Source organism: Lepisma saccharinum, chromosome 12, assembly GCF_977018435.1.
Source record: "Lepisma saccharinum chromosome 12, izLepSacc3.1, whole genome shotgun sequence".
Lineage (NCBI taxonomy): Eukaryota > Metazoa > Arthropoda > Insecta > Zygentoma > Lepismatidae > Lepisma > Lepisma saccharinum.
Genome location: NC_139240.1, coordinates 6752677 through 6779945, shown reverse-complemented (window position 1 = coordinate 6779945; position 27269 = coordinate 6752677).

Here is a 27269-nt window from a genome sequence, read left to right as displayed (position 1 = left end):
GAGGATGGCACACACCATTACACTCGGATACATAATCTTGAAGCTTTAGTTAGAACACAACTAGACAAATCTAAGACAATATTCAAGTTGTGTAGAAGATGTTTAACTGTATTTGATGGTCAAAAAATAATAAATGGGGTTCGTGAAGTGAATACAGAAATTGCTAAATACAAGTTAATTGAGCATCTGAAATACTGTGGCAACCATAAACCTGTTCATATGGTGATGCCTAATCCAAGTGAAAATGCCAAATTCAAAAAAATTTGAAGCCTTGTTGGAACACCCAGCACATATAGTCTGTGATTTTGAATCAAACCTCAAACCCCTTGCATTCTGCAGCCCAGATCCTGATGAATCTTCAAAAACATCATACCAGTTACATGAACCTTCTAGTTTTTATTATGTTGTTGTACAGGATGGTGTGGTTAGTAAAGAATATTTATACATGGGAGCAGATGCCATCAAAACATTTGCACATAGAATAGAAAATGAGTGCCATGACATACGAGGGTGGTTCAGCATGCTCCGCCCCTGACCCATTTCCAGTGATAGTAGAGACCTGTAATTTTATATGTAACATTGTTCATTCTTTAGACTAATATTCACAAAGTTTCAAGAATTTACAACAATTTCTCTATTTGTCACACGTTGATGATCAGTATGAAGTGTAGCCACATGTGAAACAATGGAAAAATCTGAGGTCCGAGCAGTGATAAAATATTTACTCAAGAAAAATCTATCACGGGAAGACATCCATGCAGATATGTGGGAACTCTTGGTGACTTTAGCCTTTCATATGATCTAGTGAAGAGATGGTGCCGTGAATTTAAATGTGGTCGGCAGACCTGTGAAGATGAGCATGGTGGTGACCCATCTGCAACGGTGACCACACCAGAAACGATTACAAAAGTGCATGACATGATTTGGCAGACCGGCGAGTGACTGTCCGCCATATAGCAGACACATGTGGCATCTCAACTGGCAGTGTGTATTCAATTATTCATAATCATTTGTTAATGAAAAAAATCTCTGCACGTTGGGTCCCGAGAATGCTGACGGTCAACCAAAAGAGGACACGTTGTGTGAGAAGTCAGAACCTGTTGCGGACAATATAGGCTGACAAGCCAAAGTTTCTAAAGAGATTTGTTACAATGGATGAAACGTGGGTTCACTACTTCGATCCCGAAAGTAAACGCCAAAGCATGCAATGGAAACACCCCCATTCTCCACCCCCAAAGAAATTCAAGGTTCAATCATCAAAGGGTAAAGTGATGGCATCTGTGTTCTGGGATGCAGAAGGAATTATTTTGATAGATTATCTCCAACAGGGAAAGACAATCACAGGTGTTTATTTTGCAACCCTAATTGAAGAATTACGTACTGCCATCAAGGAGAAACGCCGCGGAATGTTGGCCCGTGGTGTGTTGTTCCATTGTGACAATGCTCCCGCCCACACCTCCCAAGTTGCCGTGGCTGCAATTCATGCAGCAGGGTTCGAAATTGTCCCTCATACCCTTTATTCTCTAGATCTGGCCCCTAGTGACTTCCACCTGTTGCCGAACATGAAGAAACACCTTCGTGGAAAACATTTTGCCAGTGATTCCGAGGTTATGGATGTTGTGAATGCTTGGTTGCAGGACCAACTCAAATATTATTTTTCTGCTGGGATTGAAGCACTGGAAGGCCGATTGGAAAATTGTGTTAATGTTGCAGGGGACTATGTTGAAAAGTGACAGTGATTAGGTTTTCCTACGAAGGTTCCTTCTATGTCAGGGGCGGAGCATGCTGAACCACCCTCGTAGCATCTAATATCTTATTAAAATCAAAACCCATGTTGCCTTTAACAGAAGATCAGATTGAAAATTTCACCAATGCAGAAAAATGCCCGGTATGTGATTCTGAATTTTCAGATACAAATATCAAGGTGAAACACCATTCTCATACAGATGGTAAATTCAAAATGGCCCTGTGTAATAGCTGTAATATTAAGATCCAGAGACCAAAATTTGTCCCTATATTTTGCCATGGTGCATCCAATTATGATTTTCATCATCTGATCAGGTACGAGGGGTTTGACAAGCAAAATTTAAATATTTTAGCAGAAAATAATGAGAAATATATTGCCATTAGCAAGATAATTAAAGTTAATGGTGTTCCCATTCACTTAAGATTTCTTGATTCCTACAGAATTCTGTCCGCTAGCCTGGCTACACTGGCCAGTCAATTATCTGATGATCAATTCAAAATCACATGTGCTGTTTCCAAATCAGGACCTGAAATTAATTAGGCGGAAGGGTGTATATCCATATGATTATGTTACAGGTTTTTCTAAATTTGATGAGTGTTCTCTGCCACCACAACAAGAGTTCTACAGCAAACTCAGAGCATCTGGAATCACTGATGATGATCATCACCATGCCCAGTTGATGTGGAACAATTTAAAATGCCAGACATTTGGTGATTATCACAAGGCTTATTTAAAACTTGATGTCACTCTCTTAGCTGATATACTTCAGGCATTTAGAAAATCTTCCGTGCAAAATTATAAGCTGGATCCAATGTATTTTTACAGTGCACCAGTCCTAGCATGGTCTGCAATGTTTTTAAACACTAAAATGCAATTGGATCTGATCCAGGATCAGGACATGTATCTGTTTATGGAGCAATGTATAAGAGGAGGCATGGTGCAATGTTCTCAGAGATATGCCAGAGCAAATAACAAGTATATTCTCAATTATGATCCAGCACTGCAATCAAATTATATACTGTATGTAGATGCCAACAGCCTCTATGGTTATGCTATGATGGATAAATTGCCATATGCAGGGCTTGAATGGGTTAAAGATTTCAATATTGAAGATCTTCAGGATTTTGATGACAATAACTATGGCCTGTTCTTAGAAGTCGATCTGACAATTCCTGATGATTTACACAAGAAATTTTCTGATCTGCCCCCAATTCCTGAGGTTGTATGCTCACCTGGCTCTAAACAAAAGAAATTGATGATGACTCTTGAGCCAAAACAGGATTATGTCATATATTACAAAAACCTCCAGTTCCTAATGAATCATGGTGTTCAAGTGACCAAAGTTGGCAAAGTTTTGAGGTTCAGGCACTCAAGATGGTTGAAGCCATATATTGATACAAAACACAGAGCTTCGAACATCTGCAATGAGCCAATTTGATAAGACTTTGTTTACATTGATGGTAAATTCAGTGTATGGCAAAACCATAGAAAATGTAAGAAAACATACTGATGTTAAATTAATTACTGACCCCAGCCTGAGCAAAAAATTGATAGGAAAGCCTAATTTCAACTACAGAAGAATTTATGATGAACATATCGCACTCTTCAACATGAAAAAAACAAAGTTTAAGTTTGATAAGCCTATTTATGTAGGGGCAGTGATATTGGAATTGGCCAAATTACACATGTTAAAATTGTATTATAATGTGTTGAAGCCTTTTTATAAGGATCGTGTAAAACTGATGTACATGGATACAGATAGATTTATTCTTGATATTCAGACAGATGTTTATCAAGATATATCACAGCCTGAATTGTTTAAATATTTTGATACCAGTGAACATACAAAGATTCAACCCCACAACAAAAAGGTGCCTGGCAAGTTAAAAGATGAGACACTTGGTGATGTTATTGTGGCATTTGCTGGGTTAAGGGCCAAGATGTACAGTTTTGAAACATGTAGTGGTGTTGTCGCAAAAAAAGCCAAGGGCATTGGCAGAGTGACTGTTGACAAAGAGCTCCAATTTAAAGATTACAAAAATTGTCTCAAATCATGTAGCACAATCAGAACATCAGAAAATAGAATTCAGAGTAAAAATCACTTGTTGACTAGCAATATTGTAAGAAAAATAGCTCTGGACCCGCATGATGATAAGAGATGCATTTTTTCATGTGGCACACATACTCTACCATGGGGTCATTGTGATTTGAAAAATGGCAAACAATGCCCAATTACAGAGCATGATTTGAAATAAATAAACATGCCTATGAACTTATTTGGGTTCAAAAAACAGGCTATTATGGACCTGCCAACACCAGCACCCTCTCCTGATATAATATCTAAACTAAGTGCTTTGTTAATTATTCATCTGCACAGCATACTTACAGATGTTGATGATGAAACAGGTAAAATATTGTACATATTTAACAATAATTTAAATCATTACCAATTACCTGTAGGTGGTCAATTACAATTTATTACAACTCCCGAGGGTAATGTCAAGATTTCAATAGGGAGAAATATTTATAGAATTAAGCACTCAAACATGATTTCTGGCACTGTATATACTGTTTCTGCTGGCGATTGTTTATATATTGAGGTCCCGGGATCCTATGACAAGTTTATACCTTTTTTTATAGAATTAAGAATTAGATATTCAATAATAAATAACCACTAAATCAAAATGCCTAATGATATATTTGGCCATACAAGACATGAAGATCACAGTGATGAGATTCTGTTGCTTGATGTCAGAGTCAAAAAATTAAGAAGTGATTTACAAGCTTTACAAACCACACTGAATGCCAGTCTTCAACTAGAAATTACAAATTTACAATCACAATGCATGGACCCTCTTCTTAAAATTGATTCTGAACTCAAATTGCTGCTTCAAAAATATACTGATTTGGCTACATTGGATAATTTTCAAAGTTTAGAGGAGACTGTAGCAGCTCTTCAAGCCAAATTTAAGACCCAGGCCACCAACTCTGAGCAATTGAAACAACAATTGGAAGAGCAGATAAATAATGTCCAGACACAGCTCCAAACAATTGTCAAAAGCATAAAATCACAAGAAGATTTTGATCTAGTGATTTCCACTCTAAAAGAACAGATTCAATCACTGGAGATTCCTAATCTGGACACCTTGAACAATGCCATAGCCGAGGTTAAAGAAAAAATTGAGAAACTTTAAAATTTTATGAACAACTTGCCATCTTCTGATGCTCTGAGTGCTATAACTCGTAGTGTTGCCAACATCAAGCTGCAACTTGAGACATATGAAGATTTTGGAAAAATTCAGAGTACCATAACCCATCTTTAGGGTACAATAGCAGCAGTGCAAAGTGATTTGACAAATGTACAAGAATCTCTAGAATCCCGCTTGCCTGGTATTGTAGATACCCTTGTCAGTGTCCAGCAAGAGATCACAAAACTTGAAAACCTCAACACTGAATCTGAGCTATCTCATTTTCATCACTTGATCGATGATATCCAAACAAAGCTTGAAATTTTACAACAATCCACACCTACTCAGGCAGACATAACCCTGCTTCAAGATGCTATGCGAAGTGTGGCTGATGCTTCTGAATTAAATGATGTGAAATTGGCACTTGAATCTTTGCAGAATACTGTATCAAATCTGCCTACATCACAGGAACTTAAAAATATAAAGAGAGCAGTGAATCGCATATTGAAATCAGAAGATATCAAGAATATTCAGACAGAGATCAAACAACTTACTCAGACAGTGGCCACTCTACCATCTAATCAACATATTAATGAACTTTATGCTTTGTTTGAGGATATCAGAAGACAAGTCCATGATCTTACTGCTCAAAATTCAAAATTAGCAGTTGTTGAAAATCTACAACAAATTGTAGCTAATATCAAGCAACATTGATTGATTGATTGATTGAGTTAAAATTTATGGGTGCGTCGGCACTTAAGGCCATTTCGCACCCTTCTGTATATACGGGGAAATGTCCCCTTATCTAAAATTCTGAGATTTAAAAAAGGGGGGGTGTAGATAGCCCCTTGGGAAAGAACTAAAAGTGCAAGGTTGTAAAGAGACCTGCACGAGACAAACACGACACATTAAAAAGTCAGAACAAACTAAAAACCTCCTTACAGACGGTGGAAGAGTCCAGCTCTTCGCAAAAAACTAAAAACACGTGATAAAATACTGCTGTCATCACCCAAGAGGGATGACAAACAGCCGGAAAGGTTAAAAGTCTGCCGGAGGTAAGCAAGATCGACACATTCAACGAGAATGTGTCGAATGCTTAATAAAACATTACAAGCACGACACAACGGTGGGTCCAGCCCTTGAAGTAGGTGACCATGCGTGAGACGGCTGTGTCCTATACGCATGCGGGTAAGAATAACTTCTTCTCGCCGAGAGGGACGAGACGAGGAACGCCAAGCACCTATGGTGGGCCAAACAGCGTGAAGCTTGTTCCCCGTTTCCGTATCCCACTCGGCCTGCCAAGTGTCAAGAAGGCGACAACGGAACACGTTCTGCAGGTCGCTAGCTGGCAAAAGGTGGACGAGAACGTCGCCATCTGCATGAGCAAACTTGGCGGCAGCATCAGCTGCTTCGTTCCCCTGGATGCCCACGTGGCTAGGAACCCCACAGGAGTGTACATCCGCACTGGCACATAAGGACACAAGCCGTCTGAATATGCGTTGCGCTACCGGATGCCGGGAATACGGCGAATCCAGAGACTGCAACACGCTGGTCGAATCGCCGCACACAAGGACTTTCTTCAGCCCATTGACGTCTGCAAAGTCCAGTGCCTTTAGAATGGCGTACAACTCTGCCGTAAAGATGGAACAGGCAGGATGTAGCGAGAAACTGAAACTTTGAGAGTCTAGGACGAAAGCGCAACCAACTGATTCGACTGTCTTGGACCCATCCGTGTAAAACACATTAAAATTGGGGTGCTTCGCACGAAGCTCTAAAAACCGTTGCTGGTATACAACCATTGGTGTTTCTGCCTTTGGAAGGGCAGTCAGGGAAAAATCGATAGAAGGTGCAGGAAACTCCCAGGTAGGAAGAGGCGGAATGAGTGGAGAGACGCCAGGAAGATCACTGTCAACACCAAGTGCTGACAGGATCTCGTCTGCACGAACACCAAATGATCTAGTGACACTAGGGTGGAGCCGATACCTTGCCAGCCTACCCTCGTCTGAGATGGTGTGGAATGAAGGATGTGAAGGCATCGAGCGAAGATGGAGGAAGTAGTTAACTACCAGCCGCTGTCTTCGCAGAGACAGCGACGGCTCAGATGCCTCTACATACAAACTGGCGACTGGACTGGTCCGAAAGGCACCAGTGCACACACGTATACCAGCATGGTGGACGGTGTCTAGGATGCGAAGTCTAGATGGGCGGGCAGAAGAATACACAACACATCCATAATCAAGCTTCGACCTGATGAGTGCACGGTATAGGCGAAGCAATACCGTCCTATCAGCACCCCAAGAAGTATGAGATAAAACGCGTAGAAGGTTGAGAACTCGAAGACAAGAGAATTTTAACTGGCGAAGGTGAGGGAGCCATGTTAATTTCTTATCGAAAATGAGGCCCAGGAAGCGGACCTCATTCACGAAGCACAGGGGAGATTTCCCCATGTACAGGTCAGGATCGAAATGACATGTACGCTGACGACAAAAGTGAACACACACGGATTTCTCGGATGAGAAGGTGAAACCTGTTTGGGAGGACCACTCAACCAAACGGTTTATCGTCAGTTGGAGTTGACGAGAAGCTGACGCGAGATTCCGTGAGCGACAAAAGATCGTGAGGTCGTCTACATACAGAAGACCATGTACAGGGGCAACAATGCTCGCCATAACACTGTTCACTGCTATGGCGAACAGAGTCACACTTAATACGCTGCCCTGTGGGACACCGTTCTCTTGTTCTTGAAGATCCGAAAAGGAGTTCCCAACACGTACCCGGAAAAAACGATCAGATAAAAAGTTTTTAATAAAGTACGTCATATGGCCACGGACGCCCCAAGAATGGAGCTGCTTTAGGATGCCAAAACGCCACGTTGTGTCATATGCTTTTTGGAGGTCAAAGAAAACTGCAACTAAATGTTCCTTGTTGAGGAATGCATCCTGAATGTGTGTTTCCAGCTGAACCAGATGGTCCAGTGTGGAACGGTTGGAGCGAAAACCACATTGAAAATTACTTATCAAGCAGTTTTCCTCCAAAAACCAGGTGAGACGCTTGTTGATCATGCGTTCCATCAACTTGCACACACAGCTAGTTAAGGCAATAGGCCTGTAACTCGAGGCTGCGGTGCGTTGTTTACCTGGTTTCAGGATGGGAACAATAATAGCTTCTTTCCAGGAAGTGGGGAAAGAGTCCTCCAACCAAAGCCTGTTGAATACCGCCAAAAGGAAATGTTTGGCTCCAATGGGCAGATGACGAAGCATCTCATAGTGGATCTTGTCCACTCCAGGAGCTGTGTTCTTAGAATCTCGAAGTGCCTGATCGAACTCCCGTTCAGTGAATGGAGAGTTGTATGGCTCGGTGTTATGACTTCGAAAAACGAGAGGGCGTCGTTCCTGACGTTCCTTCTCACGGCGGAAACGTGGTTCATAGTTTTCAGAACAAGACGCATCAGAAAACTGCGTGGCCAAGATATTAGCTATGTCTCCGGAATCTGTGTACAACGTCCCATCGTGCTCCAGAGCGCTCAGAGGAGTAGATGCACCCCCCTGGATGCGACGTACTTTGGTCCAAACGGCTTTCGACGAAGCCTGCTTCGTCAGAGAAGACACGTATTGGACCCAGCACGCCTTCTTACTGGCTCGAATGAGCTGACGGGCACGGGCACGTTTAATGCGGAACTGCTCGAGGTTTGCGGCAGTGTGTTTACTATTAAATCGATCGAGAGCATGATCGCGGTCCTTGATGGCTGCACCGATCTCCGCAGTCCACCAGGGGACTGGGCGTCGCCTCGCAGGTCCACTGGGATGTGGAATGGAGGTGCGTGCAGCATCATGCACCCCTGACACAAAGACATCTAAGGCGTCGATTGGTGGTAAAGTCGACGCAAGATCGACTTCAAGGTCCACTGCACGCTCGAAGGCTTCCCAGTCGGCCCGACTGAGATTCCAGTGAGGGTGTTGTTCACGTGATTGCTGAAGATGTTCGAAGGTAAGAATGAGAGGGAAGTGATCACTCCCACAGAGATCAGGATGAACGCTCCAAGATGTGGTAGGAGCAAGGCTGGGACTGCAGAAGGACAAGTCCAACGCAGAATATGTGCCAGAGGAAGGGCTGAAATATGTGGGAGTCCCATCATTCAGCAACGTTAAATCTGATGCCTCACGGAATTGATCTACAATTTGACCCCGGGGTTCTGTACGAACGGAGCCCCACAAACGATGGTAGGAATTAAAATCGCCCAAAAGAACTACAGGAGACGGAAGTTGTTCGAATATAGCAAGGAGGTCCTCAAGAGAGAATCGCTCCTCCCTTGTGATGTAGACACAGCACACAGATATTGGCTGTGGTAGATGGACCTGCACGGCGACAGCTTGGAGGGGGGTGGTGAGAAAGATTGGCGTTGAGTGGATGTTATCTCGAACACCGATTGCAACACCACCGTGTGCACGACGACCCTCAGGAAGCTTGTCGGTTCGGTAAAGCGTGTATCCGTTGAGAATCACTGATTCATTTGGGCGAAAATGTGTCTCTTGGAGACATATGATGGCAGGGTCAAATTCAGATATTAAGATTTGCAGTTCCTCGAGATGCATACGGAAACCGTTAAGGTTCCATTGGAGACAATAAGCCATAGCGGGAGGTATTATAGTTACCTTTTGAGGCGTACTCTGTTTCTAGGCCCTGTCACCTTGATAAATTCTTCATCCGCGGCTTCGTTCTGTATCATGTCCTCGGGTAAGGACACAGAGGGCGAAGGGGATGAAGAAGGGGGAGTGGGGGCGGGTGCTTTGAGCGCCCGCCGGGCAGCTTTCAGCTGCGCCTTAAGTTTCAGGGTGGTGGCCGCCACCCTCACTGGAGAGCTACTGGACTTGAGAAAGTAATCCTTGCTATGCACCTGCTTGAACTTCCTCTCTGTGGTGCGAGGAGTGGTTGCTGGTTTCCTCGAAGCAGGGCGGGCTACTACGGGAATCGTTGGTGTTTGAGTTGACACGTCGCTGGTTTGTACACCCACACTGCGGCGGGTAAGAGCAGCTGCAGCAACTGTAGCGAATGGCACAGGTAAAGTGGTGTGTATACTTTCCCGGAGACGTTGTTTTGCTTCGCCAGCAGAGATTTTCTCTGTGACGACCAACTCTCTGATTTTCTTCTCTTGTTGGAAAGAGGGGCAGTCACGATGCCAGACTGGGTGCTCGCCTTGGCAATTAATGCATTTGGGACCTGAAGAACAGGGTTCGGTCCCATGATCAGGCAGACTACACTTACCACAAAGGGCGGTAGTGGCCTTGCAGGAAGGCTGAGTGTGCCCAAAGTGCTGGCATTTGAAACATCGCATCGGGTTAGGGATGTATGGTCGGACTTTTAGTCTCAAATATCCAGCCCGTACAATATCTGGGAGAGTGGTCGTTTGGAACGTTAATATAATAGAAGCAGTTGGCACAAGTTCTCCGGATTTTCGCGTCTTTATTCGCTGCACTGCGGTGACATGTTGGTCTGAGAGTGCTTCAAGGATCTCTTCCTCCTCAGCATTTAGCAGATCCCAGTGGCGAATCACACCTTTACTACTGTTAAGTTGACGATGGGGTTCAACAGTAACAGTGAAATGGCCCAAAGATCGTAACTTTAACAGGTTGTTGGTCTGGCGATCTGTGCTGGTCTGGATAAGTAGACTCCCGTTTCTCAGCTTCTTTATTTCTGGAACATCGGAACCAGCGGCGTAGTCTAGCTGTTTCTTGATAAGGAATGGTGACAAGTCCTTCAATGTAGCAGCTCCGTGTTTCTTTGTTGTTGCAGAAACATCGTTACTATCGGTCTTCTCAACAATACTGACAACAAGGTAACGTGGCACGTTACTTGTCTTTTCCACTACTTGGAGCGGGCTCGAAGGCCGCGCTCGTTTTGGGGGTTTCCCCCCGTTTGAGTTGTTTTTTGTACCCATATACAAAATTATTTTATGGTGGAGGGTCCATAAATTGTCGCCTCGACATGCCCTCTATGCCGAGGAAGGCCTACCCCCAAAAATGGAGGCTACTCGAGGACCAAACCGAAATCCCCGAGGTCACGTTCGCGACCGCACCTACCCCTGCAGCCAACACTGTCCCATCGGCACGTGCAACTCACACCTTGGGATAGGGGTTGTCTCCCCTAGCAGGACCCTTAGTTATAGGGAGGTCAAAGATATGGAGATGAATGACGTGATGGAATGGTGAAAACGTGAGAGATGGATGTGAAGAATGAGTGAAATGATGAGATGAAAATGACCTCCCTACATAAGTTTCTTAGAGGGAGGTCAAAGATATGGAGATGAATGACGTGATGGAATGATGGAATCCAATCAAGCAAATGCTTTGTCTGTTTTTGCCACCCAGCTACAAGAGATTGTGCAACAATACAAGAAACTTGTTGTGGACATAAAGATCAAGCCAGGCCATGATGATGTTATTAGGACTATCAATGAGCACCTTGAATCTGTAACAAGTAGATTGCTTACAGCAGAAAAAGAAATAACTGGCATAATCGAGAATCCTAAACATACAGTAATTCTTGAATTGTACAGTATCCCCAACAAAGAATATGATTCACCATTTACACCAGGTGGCAAAATATATATGCTGTCCCCTGCACAATTTTATTACCAATTTTTTGTTGGGGGCACACTTAGACCAATCAAGATCAAATATTGGCTTCAACCACAGGCACACCACTACCCTACCTTATCAATAACAAATGCTGCTAACAAAGCAAAAATCACCAGTGTAGAGTTAGAGGATTTTACAGACCCCAATACATTAGAAACATCTTATGCTGAAGATGATGGCTCTCTGGAATTTAATATACAAATATATGACAAACTGTATTTAGAAAATCCTGTAGTATCAGCTGCTGAACACCCCATAGTTGCAATATTCTTGTTTACATACTATGTCTAGACAAATTATTGTTGATGAATTACACAGACAAGCCAGACATAATTATAAGAGACTGCCAGTGGTTACAAAAGGCATAGATGATTTATGGCAGTGTGACTTGGTTGAGATGGCAAGTGGACAGCTGAAAAACTTAGACAAGATCAACAAGGGCTACAAGTATCTACTCACTGTCATAGATACATTTTCAAAATTTGCCTGGGCTGTGCCACTCAAATCCAAGACTGGAAAATGTGTTACAGAAGCCTTCAGGACAATCATCAATCAGAGTGGAAGATCACCGCGCTATTTGCAAACAGATAATGGCAAAGAATTCTATAATTCTGTGTTCCAACAATTTATTAAAAGCCAGTCAATACAACATCACTCGAGTTACAGTGATCTTAAGGCCTCTATTGTAGAGAGATTCAACAAAACCCTAAAAAATCATATGTATAAACAATTTACACTCCAAGGTAATTATAAATGGCTTAGTATTCTTCCAGAACTTCTACATAAATATAACAACTCGGTCCATTCCACAATCAACATGAAACCCTCTGAGGTAACTTCATCTGATGAGCAAAAATTGATCAGTACTGTTTATTATACTAGATACCAGCCAACAACAAAAAAAGCCAAATACAAGGTAGGTGATCAAGTAAGAATCAGCAAATATAAGCACTTATTCAAAAAAGGCTTTACCAGAAACTGGAGCACTGAATTATTTACAGTGGTTCAAGTTAACCTGGGACCCGATACACATATATAATAAAAGATCACCGAGGAGAAATTCTCAAAGGAAGGTTCTATGAAGAAGAACTCAGCAAAACTAAGCAGCCTGACACATATCTCATAGAAAAAATCATGCGCAGAAAAGGCAACAGGATACTTGTCAAATGGCTAGGACTCCCAGAACACAGCTGGATCGAGGCAGACAAATTGATACTATGAACACCTGGGATGTTATAAAAAGACTGCCAGATCCTGAACAGCAGAATAAGAGAAATGGCAAGCTGCTGCCTGATAATATTAGATGTCTTATTGTTGGGCCATCGGTTTGTGGTAAAACTACACTAATGATTGATAATTTTTTATTGGCACCCAACTGGTTAGATTGGCAAAACAGGCACTTGTATGTCTTCTCTAAGAGCTTGGAACAATTAAAATATCAGCAGCTGATGAAGCTATATGATGGACTGGATATAGCCACTTCTGAACCAGATGTTAAGCCACTTCATGAATGTCTCGATAATTCTGTTGTTGTGTTTGATGACATGATACTGGATAATCAAAACAAGGTTAGAAATTTTTTTACACAGGGGCGGCACAAAAACATAGATAGCTTCTACCTGGCACAGACTTTTTCTAAAATACCGAAGCAGCTGATCCGAGACAACAGCAATTTTATATGTGTGTTTCATCAAGATCATACCAACCTCAAACACATACATGATGAATATGTAGGTGGGCACTTGAGCTACAATGATTTTTCCAAGTTTTGCAGTAGGTGCTGGAATCAGGACAGCTATGGGTTTGTCACAATTGATATGACAAGGAAATCCAATAGTGGCATATACAGATATAAAATCAACAATTTTCTAGACATTGAAACATATATAAATAACCATGAAAAGGCCAATTATTGATGATCTTAAATTAAGAGATTATCTTGTAAAAAGATTTAAGGGATGGAAATCAGAGAACCGAGGAATCTATGAACAACACAAACAAACAGAACAACCTATTATTGATACTATTAGTGAATTAGGTAAAAATATCAAAACTGTTACAGAGCAAAATCAAAATTTGATCACAGAGCTTGTACCTGTAGCTGCTAGGAACATATTAGATTATCCAATCACCCCACTTTCTAGTATTCATACACCTAGTCCTGTTCCTCCTCGAAGAATTGAAGCTACTCAGGATCCTATTGAATTGGGTCTTCTTGCTCAAAAATATTGAAGCACTCCTAAAGACAACAAAGATGAGGTCTTTGTCTTATATGCTGACACAGAGCGTGATGGTAGCAACATACATAGAATTGGCAATTTCAGAGTAACATTTATGGGAGATTATATAATTGTATATTCAGAATCTCATCTTGGAGAAAGAGGTGGTTTTGTTAAGTATCCCGGCACACCTGGATTGTGGGAACTGATGACTAGGAAGAGACCTGGCAGCTATACAGATCAAGATTATGAGCATTACAAAGAAATATTAATAAAATCAGATGCTCTATACCAGAACAATGATCCCAAACAAAAAAGAGTCAAGTCTAGCAGTGGAGCAAAATACAACAACTTAATCAAGCCCATATGGTCACAGATCAAGACTGGTAGTGGAATCAAACAATACAACACCCTGCCTAAAGAATTTGTGTGGGTTGATGATGTCAGGAAACTTGTAGATAGATTGCTGGTGATAGCTGGGGAAGAAAATGCTGGCAACCACAATTTTTACAATGAAAAGGTTGGAATTATGGACATGATAAGCACCAAATTGTCTAATTTTATAGTGAATGACACTAAGGGGATTGGATATCTTATAAAAAATATCAATACTCTACCACCTAAATTTTGGAATATCTCTGAGGGTCGGGGGCTGGTTAATGACATCATAAACAAGCTGCCATTTGAACTACTCATTCCAGGCTATCAGTATTGTGGTCCCGGTACAAAATTGGACCTTAGATTAAACAGAGGTGATCCTGGTGTTAATCCCCTAGATGCTGCTTGCAGAGACCATGACATAGCATACAACACACATTCTGATCTTGATAGGCGACATGTTGCAGACAAAAAATTAGAAGAGGCTGCATTTGGTAGATTTGTAAGCAAAGATGCTTCTTTGAGTGAGAGAATAGCAGCATTGGGGACCACCATAGCTATGAACACCAAACAAAAACTGGGGTGGGGGTTGTGAATATGTATATAATAAACCTACGATGAAGGCCAAGGGTGTTATGTATCAGATACCTTATGCAGGTTTTAAATCTCTTAAAACTATTGATAGTCTTTTAACCAAAAAACATCGCAAGAAAAAAATTCTTGTATTGCCAAGGGCCATGGTCTGAAATTGTTGCTTAGTACCCCCCAATTAAAAAAAATTACAGCAATCTAGAAAACAATTGCATACAGGTGGGTTCATATTTACTATCCCGGCCATCTTAGCAGCACTTGGGGCTGTGGTGAGCTTAGCTGGGGGATCAGCTGCTATAGCAAAAACAGTAATAGATGCCAAGAAGAATAAGGCAGAATTAGATGAATTGAAGCGCCATAATCTGGCCATGGAGAAACAAGGCAAAGGTGTTAAGAGAGCCATGAATAAGTTTTAAAAACACAAGAGCCGCTTACAAACCAAGATATTGAAGCTTTAATCAAGCCACTGGGCATCAAAAATTTTAGAGGTGTGTACATGTCTGATTCTTTACCAGAACAACCACTCAACAAAGAGTGTGGCATAGTTAATTTGGATAAATATAAAAATCAGGGCACTCACTGGATCTCCTATCTTAAATATTTAAAAGATGAGGCATTTGTGTTTGATTCATTTGGAGGTATTCCTCCTGAAAATTTAGTAAAATATCTAAAATCAACTAATCTTTATTACAATAATGCCCGTGTTGAAAATTTCAAAGATGTTAATTGTGGACATCTGTGTTTATCTGTTCTTAGATATCTGTCTCAAATAAATAAACCATCAATTGAAGATTTTCAAAATAGTGCCAGTCGCCAGAGCCTCGTTAGTCTTTAGTCCAGGGTGCACTACGTGGAAGTGAGGTTGACTTTTGGGCGCCTACGTGGAAGGTCACCCCTTACACCCCTCTTCGCTGTAATGCATTGTAAATCACCAGGCAGAGAAATAAGACTTGTCTTAATTGATTTTGTTTTAAATGCATGAACAATTGTTTTGAGGAAAGGGAGCGTGCACATTTGACACAATTTGTCATTTTTGCTGTTGGTTTATTGTGAGATGGATGAATTGGTTGTGTAATGTATTTAAATAATATATTTGAATTTGAATTTTAAAATTTTGGGAGCGTCAGCACTTAGGCTATTTTGCACCCTTCACGTTTTACGGGGGCCAGCCCCTTATCATTACAAATAACAATTCTAACGTTGCATAACTAAAAATCTTAAAATCTTCTGACTTCTGTTAAAAGCTGAGGCTGTAAACGGCCACTCAGCACACACAAGGGCAAAAAAAACAGAACACAAAAAACTATACTGGCCATAGTGCCAGTCGCCAGAGCCTCGTTAGTCTTCAGTCCAGGGTGTACTACGTGGAAGTGAGGTTGACTTTTGGGCGCCTACGTGAAACGTACCCCTTACACCCCTTAAATAATATATGCTGTATATAATATTTATTAAAGAAACTTTGAATACGTACACAATTTAAGGTCCACGTCACTCCACGTTGCATGAAAGTTATGTTAATGTAAAAAAGAATTATATTTGGAATGCATTTATCAAATATTACAAGTAGTAGAGGAAAGTGCCCAAAACCGGACCCCCGGTCTCCTGGCTCTGCATGCTTCTGAACTCTAGCGGGACCAAGTGTAAATAGTAGTTTAGGCTTCTACCATTCTGTAGCGGAGCGCACCCGTCGCCCGCTTCACTTATTGCTTATCATTCCGCCATTATGTGTTTTGACAGTGGAACAAGTTATTACATTGTGCTACATTTTTATTTGTCTCTCCTAGATATCGGCAGGTAAGCCTCTCAACCTATATATACATATATTCGTAAATGGTAAGGTATAAGGTTCATATTTATCATGAAACTGTTCCATTTAGATGTTTGTTTAAAAAATTATAGGGTGAAGAAAATGTTGGCTAGAGTCGCGCAAACCGGAACCCCTGGAGTTGCCTAAACCGGACCCCTGAGTTTATCATTTTTAAAGTATGCCTGTATTTGTACACACTCTTATTCTCTTGGAATTCTGTTGCAGGTCCCAAGAACATAATGAGGAAGGTTAATCAACGAATGTGGAGTTTGTCTAACATGACGAAAGCTAATGACGCAGTGCGGGAAAAAAAAAGATTGGATGGTTTGATTTGAATTTAAAATTGTGTGTGCGTCAGCACTAAGGCTATTTTGCACCCGTCACATTATACGGGGTCCAGCCCCTTATCTTTACATATAACAACTCTATCGTTGCAGAACTAAAATCATAAAATATTAAAAATGTTCTGACTTTCGTTAAAAGCTGAGGCTGTAAAGGGGCACTCAGCACACATAAGGACAAAAGAACAGGACAATACAAACAAAATTATGCTGGCCATGGGGCCAGTCGCCAGAGCCTCGTTAGTCTTCAGTCCAGGGTGTACTAACGTGGAAGTGAGGTTGACATTTGGGTGTACTATGTAGAAGGTCACCCCTTACACCCCAAAAGATTGGATGGAAGAAGGCCAGTAAACAGTTTAATGTTCAGGAAACAACACTTATGAGGTTGTCGAACATGAAGTACGGTACACCTGAGTATGCGCTGGTGCCTTCAAATAAACCTGGACGTCGGCTGTTTGAATTTGATCGGTTATTTTCATATTTCTTTATTTATCAATCATAATATACAAATACATATAATGTACAAACAAAACAGAACATAATACATAATATATATACCGCGTGAGGCACCTAAAAGTACCACCTGAAATAGCGAAGAAACCAGAAACAGTTGCGATGGGAGGTTTGCGGGAAACAATAATATCAAATGGGGCTCGTAAATCGGAGGTATGGGGTGGGTCGAAAAATATCAACAAATGGGGCATCTGGAGCAAACTCATATTTTTTTAAATGGAACGATATATCGGGTGTCCCACTTAAAAGTGGTACGACTCACTGACAGCTTTTCATACTTGTTGAATTGTTTTTCATATGTAAATACTGCAGAGTTTCAAGACAGGTGTCATCATATAATTACATTTTCACATCTTATGTTAGGTTAGGTACACTTACTGTGTAAAACTGTAAAACTGTCTGGTTTGTAACTAACTAACTAACTCTCTAGCCTTCTTAAACCCGAAGGTTCATGGCTGCAGCAACACAGGCCTTCCATCTGTCCCTATCTTGAGCAAGATCTATATACTATTTTCCATCCCTACCGATTTCCCTTAGGTCCATCTCGACGTTGTCCCTCCATCTTCGTCTTGGCCTTCCTACTGGTCTCTTACCATCAGGTTTCCCAACAAGAATCCTGAAAACTCCTCTTTCCTCTCCCATTCGTGCCACATGGCCTGCCTACCTAAGTCTTCTTGATTTAATTATTCTAATAATGTCTGGACATGAATACAAATTATATAGTTCTAAATTATGTAACCTTCTCCACTCACCTGTCTCCTCATCCCTTTTAGGTCCAAATATTTTCCTAAGGATCCTATTTTCAAATACTCTCAATTTATGTTCCTCTTTCAATGTAAGGGACCAAGTTTCACACCCATATAATACTACAGGCAAAATTACGGTTTTGTATATTTTAACTTTTAGATTCTTAGATATTAAACGAGAAGACAAAAGTTTATGAAGAGAGAAGTAACATGCATTTCCTGAATTAAGCCTACTTTTTATTTCCTCTTTAATATAATTTTCATTTGTTAATATTACTCCTAAGTATTTGAATTTGGAAACTGTTTCAAACGAGTTGTTATCAATAATTAGATTTTGATTATTACCTAACACTTGGTTTCAGCCTGTAAGCATATATTTAGTTTTCTCTTTGTTAACTTCCAAAGCTATCTCTTTAGCAGTTTTGAAAAATATTTTAGCATTATTCTTAATTGTATTCACATCATCCCCCAGTAAGTCTACATCATCTGCATATGCTAACAACTGAGTCACACCATTTAATTTTAGTCCTTCTTTAGTTTCGTTTACCTTCCTAACAGCATATTCTAAGGCAAAATTCCCCCTCCATGTAGGACTGCCTTGACGGGGCGAGGGGGCTTAGTAGGGAGGTCAATTTCATCTCATCATTTCACCCATTCTTCATATCCATATCTCACGTTTTTCACCATTCCATCACGTCATTCATCTCCATATCTTTGACCTCCCTCTAAGAAACTAAGGTAGGGAGGTCATTTTCATCTCATCATTTCACTCATTCTTCACATCCATATCTCACGTTTTCACCATTTCATCACGTCATTCATCTCCATATCTTTGACCTCCCTATAACTAAGGGTCCTGCTAGAGGAGACAACCTCGATAAAAAACCCCTATCCCAAGGTGTGAGTTGCACGTGCCGATGGGACAGTGTTGGCTGCAGGGGTAGGTGCAGTCGCGAACGTGGCCTCGGGGATTTCGGTTTGGTCCTCGAGTAGCCTCCATTTTTGGGGGTAGGCCTTCCTCGGCATAGAGGGCATGTCGAGGCGACAATTTATGGACCCTCCACCATAAAATAATTTTGTATATGGGTACAAAAAACAACTCAAACGGGGGGAAACCCCCAAAAAGAGCGCGGCCTTCGAGCTCGCTCCAATTTGTGGAAAAGACAAGTAACGTGCCACGTTACCTTGTTATCAGTATTGTTGAGAAGACCGATAGTAACGATGTTTCTACAACACCAAAGAAACACGGAGCTGCTACATTGAAGGACTTGTCACCATTCCTTATCAAGAAACAGCTAGACTACGCCGCTGGTTCCGATGTTCCAGAAATAAAGAAGCTGAGAAACGGGAGTCTACTGATCCAGACCAGCACAGATCGCCAGACCAACAACCTTTTAAAGTTACGATCTTTGGGCCATTTCACTGTTAATGTTGAACCCCATCGTCAACTTAACAGTAGTAAAGGTGTAATTCGCCACTGGGATCTGCTAAATGCTGAGGAGGAAGAGATTCTTGAAGCACTCTCAGACCAACATGTCACCGCAGTGCAGCGAATCAAGACGCGAAAATCCGGAGAACTTGTGCCAACTGCTTCTATTATATTAACGTTCCAAACGACCACTCTCCCAGATATTGTACGGGCTGGATATTTGAGACTAAAAGTCCGACCTTACATCCCTAACCCGATGCGATGTTTCAAATGCCAGCACTTTGGGCACACTCAGCCTTCCTGCAAGGCCACTACCGCCCTTTGTGGTAAGTGTAGTCTGCCTGATCATGGGACCGAACCTTGTTCTTCTGGTCCCAAATGCATTAATTGCCAAGGCGAGCACCCAGTCTGGCATCGTGACTGCCCCTCCTTCCAACAAGAGAAGAAAATCAGAGAGTTGGTCGTCACAGAGAAAATCTCTGCTGGCGAAGCAAAACAACGTCTCCGGGAAAGTATACGCACCACTTTACCTGTGCCATTCGCTACAGTTGCTGCAGCTGCTCTTACCCGCCGCAGTGTGGGTGTACAAACCAGCGACGTGTCAACTCAAACACCAACGATTCCCGTAGTAGCCCGCCCTGCTTCGAGGAAACCAGCAACCACTCCTCGCTCCACAGAGAGGAAGTTCAAGCAGGTGCATACAAGGGAATATTTTCTGAAGTCTACTAGCTCTCCAGTCAGGGTGGCAGCCACCACCCTGAAACTTAAGGCGCAGCTGAAGGCTGCCCGGCGGGCGCTCAAAGCACCCGCCCCCACTCCCCCTTCTTCATCCCCTTCGCCCTCTGTGTCCTTACCCGAGGACATGATACAGGACGAAGCCGCGGATGAAGAATTTATCAAGGTGACAGGGCCTAGAAATAAAGTACGCCTTAAAAGGTAACACCCATACCTCCAGCTATGGCTTATTGTCTCCAATGGAACCTTAACGGTTTCCGTACACATCTCGAGGAACTGCAAATTCTAATATCTGAATTTGACCCTGCCATCATATGTCTCCAAGAGACACATTTTCGTCCAAATGAATCAGTGATTCTAAACGGATACACGCTTTACCGCACCGACAAGCTTCCTGAGGGTCGTCGTGCACACGGTGGTGTTGCAATCGGTGTTCGAGATACCATCCACTCAACACCAATCTTTCTCACCACCCCCCTCCAAGCTGTCGCCGTGCGGGTCCATCTACCACAGCCAATATCTGTGTGCTGTATCTACATCACAAGGGAGGAGCGATTCTCTCTTGAGGACCTCCTTTCTATATTCGAGCAACTTCCGTCTCCTGTAGTTCTTTTGGGCGATTTTAATTCCTACCATAGTTTGTGGGGCTCCGTTCGTACAGAGCCCCGGGGTCAAATTATAGATCAATTCCGTGAGGCATCAGGTTTAATGTTGCTGAATGATGGGACTCCCACATATTTCAGTCCTTCCTCAGGCACACACTCTGCGTTGGACTTGTCCTTCTGCAGTCCCAGCCTTGCTCCTACCACATCTTGGAGCGTTCACCCTGATCTCTGTGGGAGTGATCACTTCCCACTGCTTCTAACTTTCGAACATCTTCAGCACTCACGTGCACAACACCCTCACTGGCATCTCAGTCGGGCCGACTGGGGTGCCTTCGAGCGTGCAGTGGACATTGAAGTCGATCTAGCGTCGACTTTGCCAGCCATCGACGCCTTAGATATATTTGTGTCAAGAGTGCATGATGCTGCACGCACCTCCATTCCACATCCCAGTGGACCTGCGAGGCGACGCCCAGTCCCCTGGTGGACTGCGGAGATCAGTGCAGCCATCAAGGACCGCAATCATGCCCTAGATCGATTCAATAGGAACCACACTGCCGAAAACCTCGAGCAGTTCCGCATTAAGCGTGCCCGTGCCCGTCGGCTTATTCGAGCCAGTAAGAAGGCGTGCTGGGTCCAATACGTGTCTTCTCTGACGAAGCAGGCTTCGTCGAAAGCCGTTTGGACCAAAGTACGTCGCATCCAGGGGGGTGCATCTACTCCTCTGAGCGCTCTTGAGCACGATGGGACGTTGTACACTGATTCCGGAGACATAGCTAATATCTTGGCCACGCAGTTTTCTGATGCGTCTAGCTCTGAAAATTATGAACCACGTTTCCGCCGTGAGAAGGACCGTCAGGAACGACGCCCTCTAATTTTTCGAAGTCATAACACCGAGCCATACAACTCTCGATTCACTGAACGGGAGTTCGATCAGGCGCTTCGAGATTCTAAGAATACAGCTCCGGGAGTGGACAAGATCCACTATGAGATGCTTCGTCATCTGCCCATTGGAGCCAAACATTTCCTTTTGGAGGTATTCAACAGGCTTTGGTTGGAGGACTCTTTCCCCACTTCCTGGAAAGAAGCTATTATTGTTCCCATCCTGAAACCAGGTAAACAACGCACCGCAGCCTCGAGTTACAGGCCTATTGCCTTAACTAGCTGTGTGTGCAAGTTGATGGAACGCATGATCAACAAGCGTCTCACCTGGTTTTTGGAGGAAAACTGCTTGATAAGTAATTTTCAATGTGGTTTTCGCTCCAACCGTTCCACACTGGACCATCTGGTTCAGCTGGAAACACAGATTCAGGATGCATTCCTCAACAAGGAACATTTAGTTGCAGTTTTCTTTGACCTCCAAAAGGCATATGACACAACGTGGCGCTTTGGCATCATAAAACAGCTCCATTCTTGGGGCGTGCGTGGCCATATGGCGTACTTTATTGAAAATTTTTTATCAGATCGCTTTTTCCGCGTACGTGTTGGGAACTCCTTTTCGGATCTTCACGAACAAGAGAACGGTGTCCCGCAGGGCAGCGTTTTAAGTGTGACTCTGTTTGCCATAGCAGTAAACAGTGTTATGGCAAACATTCTTTCCCCTGTACATGGCCTCCTCTATGTCGACGACCTCACGATCTTTTGTCGCTCACGGAATCTCGCGTCAGCTTCTCGTCAACTCCAACTGACGATAAACCGTTTGGTTGAGTGGTCCTCCCAACCAGGTTTCACCTTCTCATCCGAGAAATCCGTGTGTGTTCACTTTTGTCGTCAGCGTACATGTCATTTAGATCCTGACCTGTACATGGGGAAGTCTCCCCTGTGCTTCGTGAATGAGGTCCGCTTCCTGGGCCTCATTTTCGATAAGAAATTAACATGGCTACCTCACCTTCGCCAGTTAAAGTTCTCTTGTCTTCGAGTTCTCAACCTTTTACGCGTTTTATCTCATACTTCTTGGGGTGCTGATAGGACGGTTTTGCTTCGCCTATACCGTGCACTCATCAGGTCGAAGCTAGATTATGGATGTGTTGTGTATTCTTCTGCTCGCCCATCTAGACTTCGCATCCTAGACACTGTCCACCATGCTGTTATACGTGTGTGCACTGGTGCCTTTCGGACCAGTCCAGTCGCAAGTTTGTATGTAGAGGCATCTGAGCCGTCGCTGTCTCTGCGAAGACAGCGGCTGGTAGTTAACTACTTCCTCCATCTTGGCTCGATGCCTTCACATCCTTCATTCCACACCATCTCAGACGAGGGTAGGCTGGCAAGGTATCGGCTCCACCCTAGTGTCACTAGACCATTTGGTGTTCGTGCAGACGAGATCCTGTCAGCACTTGGTGTTGACAGTGATCTTCCTGGCGTCTCTCCACTCATTTCGCCTCTCCCTACCTGGGAGTTTCCTGCACCTTCTATCGATTTTTCTCTGACTGCTCTTCCAAAGTCAGAGACACCAATGGTTGTATACCAGCAACGGTTTTTAGAACTTCGTGCGAAGCACCCCAATTTTAATGTGTTTTACACGGATGGGTGCAAGACATTGGAATCAGTTGGTTGCGCCTTCGTCCTAGACTCTCAAAGTTCCAGTTTCTCGCTACATCCTGCCTGTTCCATCTTTACGGCAGAGTTGTACGCCATTCTAAAGGCACTGGACTTTGCAGACGTCAATGGGCTGAAGAAAGTCCTTGTGTGCTGTGATTCGACCAGCGTGTTGCAGACCCTGAATTCGCCGTATTCCCGGCATCCAGTAGCGCAACGCATATTCAGACGGCTTGTGTCCTTATCTGCCAGCACAGATGTACACTTCTGTTGGGTCCCTAGCCACGTGGGCATCCAGGGGAACGAAGCAGCTGATGCTGCCGCCAAGTCTGCTGATGCAGATGGCGACGTTCTCGTCCACCTTTTGCCTGCTAGCGACCTGCAGAATGTGTTCCGTTCTCGCCTTCTTGACACTTGGCAGACCGAGTGGGATGTGGAAACGGGGAACAAGCTTCACGCTGTTAAGCCCACCATAGGTGTTTGGCGTTCCTCGTCTCGTCCCTCTCGGCGAGAAGACGTTATTCTTACCCGCCTGCGTATAGGACACAGCCGTCTCACGCATGGTCACCTACTGCAAGGGCTGGACCCTCCGTTGTGTCGTACTTGTAATGTTTTATTAAGCATTCGACACATTCTCGTTGAATGTGTCGATCTTGCTTACCTCCGGCAGACTTTTAACCTTTCCGGCTGTTTGTCATCCCTCTTGGGTGATGACAGCAGTATTTTATCACGTGTTTTTAGTTTTTTGCGAAGAGCTGGACTCTTCCACCGTCTGTAAGGAGGTTTTTAGTTTATTCTGACTTTTTAATGTGTCGTGTTTGTCTCGTGCTGGTCTCTTTACAACCTTGCACTTTTAGTTTTTTTCCCAAGGGGCTATCTACACCCCTTTTTTAAATCTGTCAGAATTTTAGATAAGGGGACATTTCCCCGTATATACAGAAGGGTGCGAAATGGCCTTAAGTGCCGACGCACCCATAAATTTTAACTCAATCAATCAATCAATCTAAGGCAAAATTAAAGAGCAATGGAGATAATGCATCTCCTTGTTTTAACCCATCATGAATTGTAAATTTGTCAGACATATTAATACCCACACGAATTTTACTTTCTGTTTCACTGGTGCATACTTTTATCATACTAACAAGCTTCTTAGGTATTCCAAACTCTACTAATATATTATATAATTTATCTCTTTTGACCGAATCATATGCTTTTTTGAAATCAATGAATAGCTGATGGACATTTTGATTATATTCCCACTTTTTTTCAAGTGTCTGTCTGATGTGAAAAATTTGATCTGTAGTTGATCTGTTGCGTTTAAATCCACATTGATAATCACCTATAATTTCATTAGCATATGGGGTTAGTCTTGTTAAAAGAATGTTAGATAATATTTTATATGTTGTTGAGAGTAGAGAAATTCCACGGTAATTATTGCAGTTCATTTTATCACCTTTTTTAAACACAGGAACAATTATGGATTCTTTCCACTGTTGAGGGATTTCTTCTTTATTCCATATTAAACAAATTAATTTATGAATTTGACAAATTAATGAATTTCCACCATATTTAACTAACTCTGCTGGTATTAAATCAATGCCAGGTGCTTTGTTATTCTTTAGCCTTTTAATAGCATCTTTAACTTCAGTCAAGTTAGGTTCTGGAACTAAAGGTTCTGCTGTGTGGACTTCATTCTGGTTTGTAACAAATGCTGAAAGTGCCATCCACCAGCATGCAGGCATCGCTGCGCTCGCAGTACAATGTTCTGAGAAACACGTCGTTATTCTTCAGGGGAGATGTTATTTATCTCGTTTGTGATGTTCTCTTTCAGTTGGTCTATCGTATGAGGGTTATTAGCGTACAATTTTCCTTTCAGAGCTCCTCATAAATAAAAATCACAAGATGTTAAGTCCGGCGATCGCGGAGGCCAAAGTTTTTGCTGACAAGCCTGTTTTGGGGAAACACTTGACTTATACGGGTCATACTCTGGTTGGAGGTGTGGGCAGTGGCACAATCTTGTTGAAAGACGCCGTGTCTTTTTTCATTTTCTGTTAACTGTGCATAGAACGACTCAAATATCTGCAGATATTTTTCGCTGTTGATAGTCTCTTCAAAGAAAATTGGTCCGATAATGCGTGTTCCCGACACTGCACACCAAACGCCTATCTTCTCTGGGTGAAGAGGTTCCTCATGCACGACGTGTGGGTTATCCTGTGACCAAAATCTACAATTCTGTGAGTTGATGTAACCAGAAAGATGAAACCAAGCTTCATCTGTCATGAAGAAGAGCATAGGATCCAAGTAACCATCAGCAATCGAAGATAACATCCAGTTGCAATAAGTAACTCGTTTAGCTTTGTCTGGTTCTTGCAATTCATGCACTACGGTCACACGAAATGGTCGGAAATGGAGCTCTTTTAGTACACGATGGCATGTTGTGCGGGATACACCAACTTGTTGAGATGATCTTCGTATCGATTTCTTGGGGCTTCTCAATATTTTACTGCGAATTCTGTCCATTACCACCGGGGTCTTCACTGTGGGACGCTTCTTCTTCAAAACATTACTAACGGATCCTGTAGTCCTCCATTTGTTATACATCTTTTGAATTGCATTGGTTGTGGGAGGCTTCATACCGACGTATTTCGCCACAAACATTTCTTTAGTCTCTTTAATGGACCCTGTCTTTATGATAAATTCAACAATATCTATCCGGTGTTCAATTGCAAACTGCACCATTTCTCCGCAAACTTTTGCACAACACTCTCCGCAAACAATCACTTTTAAACTGTCAAACGCAACTCAACAATTACGTGTGACTTCAAGTAATGCGATATTTCAGTGTAGGCAACTACATTAATGTGATTCCACCCATTTATTTGTGAACGCCAGAATGAATGTTAGGCGTACCACTTTTAAGTGGGACACCCAGTACAATAACATGCATAATATAAAAGAGCACACGCAGAGAAACACAACGCCGTTGGTCTCATGCATCTACTGCACATAGGAACGAAGATATGGCCATGTGAAAATATGTAAACAAACTAACAAGTGGCCCACTTGAACGTCAGTACCACGGCATGTAAGACTTCTCAGGTGCCTGACAGAACTGCCTTTACGCAGAGCAAGTTTTGATAGCAGGTCCACGAGATCGTGTTAGTTCATAGCAAGCAGTCGTAGTGGTAAGAGCGAAGATTATGGTGTTCACAAACATAGAAAAAGCGGACATGATCCTGATGTATGGGGAATGCCGAAAGAATGCCTCAGAAGCCTACCGTGTGTACGCAGAGAGATATCCGGACAGACGACAGCCATCTCGACTTGATTTGAATTTAAAAGTTTGGGAGCGTCAGCACTTAGGCTATTTTGCTCCCGTCGCATTATACGGAGGCCAGGCCCTTACCATTACAAAGAACAACTCGAACGTTGCATAATTAAAAATCTTAAAATGTTCTGACTTCTGTTAAAAGCTGAGGCTGTAAACGCGCACTCAGCACACACAAGGACATAAAACAGGACAACACACACAAAATTATACTGGCCATAGCGCCAGTCGCCAGAGCCTCGTTAGTCTCTTGCCCAGGGTGCACTACGTGGAAGTGAGGTTGACTTTTGGGTGCACTACGTGGAAGCAGCACCCCTTACACCCCTTTTTGGTGAAATGGCTGGGACTTCCGGGAACGAGTTGGATCGATTCGAACGAAGTGATTCTATGAGTACGTGGAATGTTGTGAAGCGTTTACCTGATTCCGAAAGTCAAACGAAGAAAAGGAACGGCGAATTGCTCCCCGACAGCATAC